Below are 4851 nucleotides of genomic sequence, written 5' to 3' on the forward strand. Positions count from 1 at the left end.
ATAAATAATTTTTATTTTAGAATTAAATTTTTTATACCTATAAATACTCATATCTCATTTATAATAGTAAATTAAAATTTTTACACATATCTCATTTGCATCCGAGATATAACTTTAAAAAATTAACTTATCTTTTATATGGTGTAAACGAAATATTTGTATACTTTTTTGTGTACAGTAAAAATAAAATAAATAATATGATACAAATTGATAAATATCTTCTAAATTACATATTTTAGTAAATAAAATAATTTATTTATTTAAAAAATTCCTAAATTCAACAAATCCAAAATTACTAATTAGTGAAATAGCATCACTAATGAAGGTTCCAAAACAAGAATTAATTCTCCTTCCTTGTTTGAGAGCATTCCTTGATGTTGTCACTCTCTAAAATTGTAAGAATTCAATTTTTTCTATAAAATAGAATGTGATACGTGCTTCAAATGTTCGTGATATAAAGAGTTCAAGTATTATTTAGAAAATATTAGTTTATATATATTTTTAAAATGTTTTAATTTAATTTGATATATTTTGATTTTGTTTATTTAATTATTAGATTGGGCCTTATGTTCATGGGTTTTAGGGTTTTCTTTGTTTTAACCTAATAGTAGGTTATAAATACTTCCTTAGCTATTGTAATTATAGCAGAGAATTATTTAGAGATTTCAAAATCCCCTTTTTGGTTTCGTGATGAAACCATGGTGTGGACAATTGAGGTTGAGGAGTCCCTCTCTTGTTGCATCGGAGAATTGAGTAGAAGGTTGAGGAATTCCTTCGATTCAATTCCCAAACTATAACGTTGACGAGTTAGGTTGAGAAGTTCCTTTCTTTTGCGTCAAAAAATTGGGTAGAAAGTAGGGTGATTCTCTTTGTATTCAATTTCAATCTATCTTTTTTTATTTTTATTTCAATTTTAAAGTATCTTTTTTATTCAGTTTGAATCTTTATCTTTTTGTTTATCTTTTATTTCTTTATCAGAATGACTTTTTAGAATTTTTATGATGAGAATTCACAAAATTCAAGAATCATGGTTCAATTTGTTTGAACAAGGGGGTTAGTTTTTAATAAAATATTATTTTTCATATAGAATGAAAAAGTACTTTCTAAGGATGATATTTAAATACTATGTTCAAATTCAACTGGTTTTACGAATATTCTTTTATTTATTTATCTTCACCAAAATATGTTATAAATATTTTAGAGTTGAAATAATGTATGAGAATGGTATTACTCATACCGGTAATAATTATCTGCTTTGTCTGATATAATAAAAATAAATGATCAAATAATTATTATTTTTTATAATTATCCTTTAAAAATTAATCTCAACCACATATTTCATTGCTCATATATTTATTCCACTTTCATAATTTATTATCCACTATAAATTAATTCACCATGTGGTGAATTAACTTGAGATAAGCAAAAGTATATCATCCAAGTAATATCATATTTGAGAAATTCTCCACATAAATATAAGCATTTTTTTATACAAGTCTTTACAAGTGCATTTTTTTCTTCTCCTTGTGTACGTTCTTTTTTCTCTTCCTCTTCTTCTTCTTCTTTTCTTTCATTTCTTGCCTTCTCTTTCTCCTTCTTCAACTATTACTGCACGTTTTCACTGCACCTTCTTCTTCTTCTTGCTGCACGTTCTTCTTCCTCTTCCTCTTCTTCTTCTTCTTATTTTCTTTTGTTTCTTGCCTTCTCTTTCTCCTTCTTCAACCGTTACTGCACGTTTTCACTGCATCTTCTTCTTTTTCTTGCTGCACGTTCTTCTTCCTCTTCTTCTTCTTCTTCTTCTTTTCTTTCGTTTCTTGCCTTCTCTTTCTCCTTCTTCATTTACGTACTTTTCTCTCTGTTTTCTTTCTTCGTTATTCTCGATTTCCATTGTTTTTTGACATCAAGCTCTGAAATCATTTTAGAAGAAGAAGAAGAAGCAGAAGATGAGGAGGAGAAAGAGAAAGAGTTTTGAATTATGCATAAGGTGTACTTCAACGAATTTTGGGTGTATTTCTTAAATCCTTTGGGTGTAGTTTTTGTAATCCTTTGTGTGTATTTCTGTAATCCTTTGGGTGTATTTCTATAATCGTTTGGGTGTATTTCTGTAATCCTTTGGGTGTATTTCTGTAATCGTTTGAGTGTATTTCTGTAATCGTTTGGGTGTATTCTGAAGTTCCATTATCTTCAAATTTGGCAAGAAACTCGTTTTCATGGAGGAAGAAGAAAAATAGTCGTTTATAATGCATGGTGAGTAGCGCGCTTTGAAAACAGAAAGTGGTTGAATAACATGCGTTAACTCTTGCATGTGGGAGTGTAATGCGTATTTTTTGTTAGGCTTGTGCCAACTTGTAAGACTTGTAAGCCAAAAAAACTTGTATGTGTAGCAGGCCTCATCATATTTAACTCTAAATTTCCACTCCCCCTCTCAAACTCCAGCCCTCTTTCTTTCCTTTGAATCCATCACATGCCAAAATTCATTGACTTGGACAGAGCATAAGAGTCTCGTGGATGATGATTAAGGAAAAATAGTTGATAGAAAAATTTGAGGAACTCAAATTGGGATTAAAAAGGCCCTCGCAAGGGGTTTGCTTGGACCAAATACATCTATCAACCAATTTCAAGTCTGTTATTCAACAAGCACAAGTACAGGGATCGGAGATGTCAAAACTTCTGGCATGTGTCAACAAAGAGAAATAAGGAGAGCTACAACAAGATAGCAAAGGTTTATGAAAATTGATGTCTTGGCATCTGTAGTAGTTTTTTGTATTTTTTTAGTAGTTTTTCTTATATTTTATTAAATATTTCACAGCTAATCTATGTCATTCTTTTAGTCTACTCATTTTGCTAACTAATTAACCAAGGAATTAGAGATTAGATATGATAAAGACAAATTAAATTGCCAAGGGATTGTGATTTAATTACAAAAGATTTGTCGTGAAAATATCTTTGCATGAATTAAGGGGATAAACATGAACGTTTCCTTTCTTGCGAATTAAACATCTCTGAAACCTTAAAAGCTTTGCATAACATACTATTTCTTTTTCAAAGTTCAACTCATCCTCTTATAAAAGTTTTGTGAATATAATTAAGGTTTCAACTAAACACTGTGTTGCTCAATCCTTTAATTCTCGTGGAACGATACCACAGTACTGGGTTTGGCAAGTGCACCAAATCACTTCAAGTAATACCACGGTGAGTGCGTATCATTCCCACGAGTATTAATTGAAGTGATTTGGTGCACTTGCTAAACCCAACACCGTGAAATCATTCTCACGAGGATTAAAGGGTTCAACAAAATAGGTTGGGTGCTTAGCGTTGGGGCCTTGGGAATTAGAAAATTCTTGGGCATTGGGCACCTATTCTTTCTCTCTTGCTTGGGCGTTGGACACTGATGCATCTGCATCTTTGGTGTTTTTCATTTTTTATTTCAATTGATTTACTAAGAATTTCTGTTGAATAAGAAATAATTTTAAGGTTAGAATGAATATTACTTTGATTAGCTGAATTTCATTGATTGTAGCAAACTTTGGAAGGAAAACAGAAAGAAACAGAGAAGAAAAAAAAGATAGGAGGTGACAAGAAGAATGCTCTCTGAGATGAACAGAAGCCTCTCTGGAAACATAGAGAGGGATGTGCAATGTGGGAAGGACCACGTACTACGTTGGGACCAATTTATCTATCATGCATATGCATGCAAGCATGCTTACGCATAACTTTACCTTTTTGGCCATCATTCGTACGCACGACCCATGGTTCACGTGGGACGTGAAAAGCACCACCACTACAAGAAAATGGAACATTTGTAACAAAAAATTTGTATCAAATTTAAAATTGTTACAAAAAATTAATATTTTGTAATAATAATTTTTTATTGTTACAAAAGAATAATATTTTATAACAATCTGTTTTATTTTGTTACAAAGTATGTTAGTTTTTGTAACGATATAGTGTTTTGTTACAAAATATTGTAATATTTTGTAACAAAAAAAAACAAGTTGCAAAAATTCAAAATATTTTGTAACAATTTTTTTTTTGTTTCAAAAACTCCAATTGTTTCGTAACCAAACAACTTTTTGTTTCAAAAACTTCAGTTGTTTTGTAACAAAAAATTAATTTGTCACAAAATTAAGTATTGTTTGTAACAAGTTAATTATTTGTCACAAATTATAAGCATATTTTATAACAATTTTTTTTTCAAAATGTTAAGCACTTTAAGAGTAAGAAAAATTGTGTATATATTTTTTTCAAAATTTTTATATTTTATTTCAAAAATTAAAATTTAAATATTATTTTATATTCTTCTAAATAATTAATATATAATTTTTATTAATAATCAGATTTTTACACTACAAATTTTTTAATAATTAGTGGAGATTTTTTAGTGAAAATTTTTAAAAACTTACACAAAATATTTTATTTGTGACAAATTATAAAACTTCCCTGCATAATTTTAAAAATCCCCCCACTATTACACATAATTAAAATTCTCAACCCCCTCCAAACAAACCCTAAAGCTCTCAGCCGTCGCAGTGTGAGAGAGAAGATCTCGTGGAAATGTGCAAGAGGCTAGCTTCAACCCTAAAGCTCGCAGCCGTCGCCGCCTCCATCGCCGCTGCCATCACCACCATCATATCTGTAAGACCTGAAACTTTTAAAAAATCTTATTATGATCAAGTCTCAAATCATATAGTTATTTATAGTCTTAATTTCAGAAATTATTTTATTAAAGATAATTATAGCAAGTTTTGATAAATTGAATTTGAAATAAATTAGGATTATTATCCAATTTTACAATTATTGGATTATTTTCTATATTTAAACTATAAAGTTGATAATTATGAAATAATAAAA

Source organism: Arachis ipaensis, chromosome B03 (assembly GCF_000816755.2).
Source record: "Arachis ipaensis cultivar K30076 chromosome B03, Araip1.1, whole genome shotgun sequence".
Taxonomy (NCBI): Eukaryota; Viridiplantae; Streptophyta; class Magnoliopsida; order Fabales; family Fabaceae; genus Arachis; species Arachis ipaensis.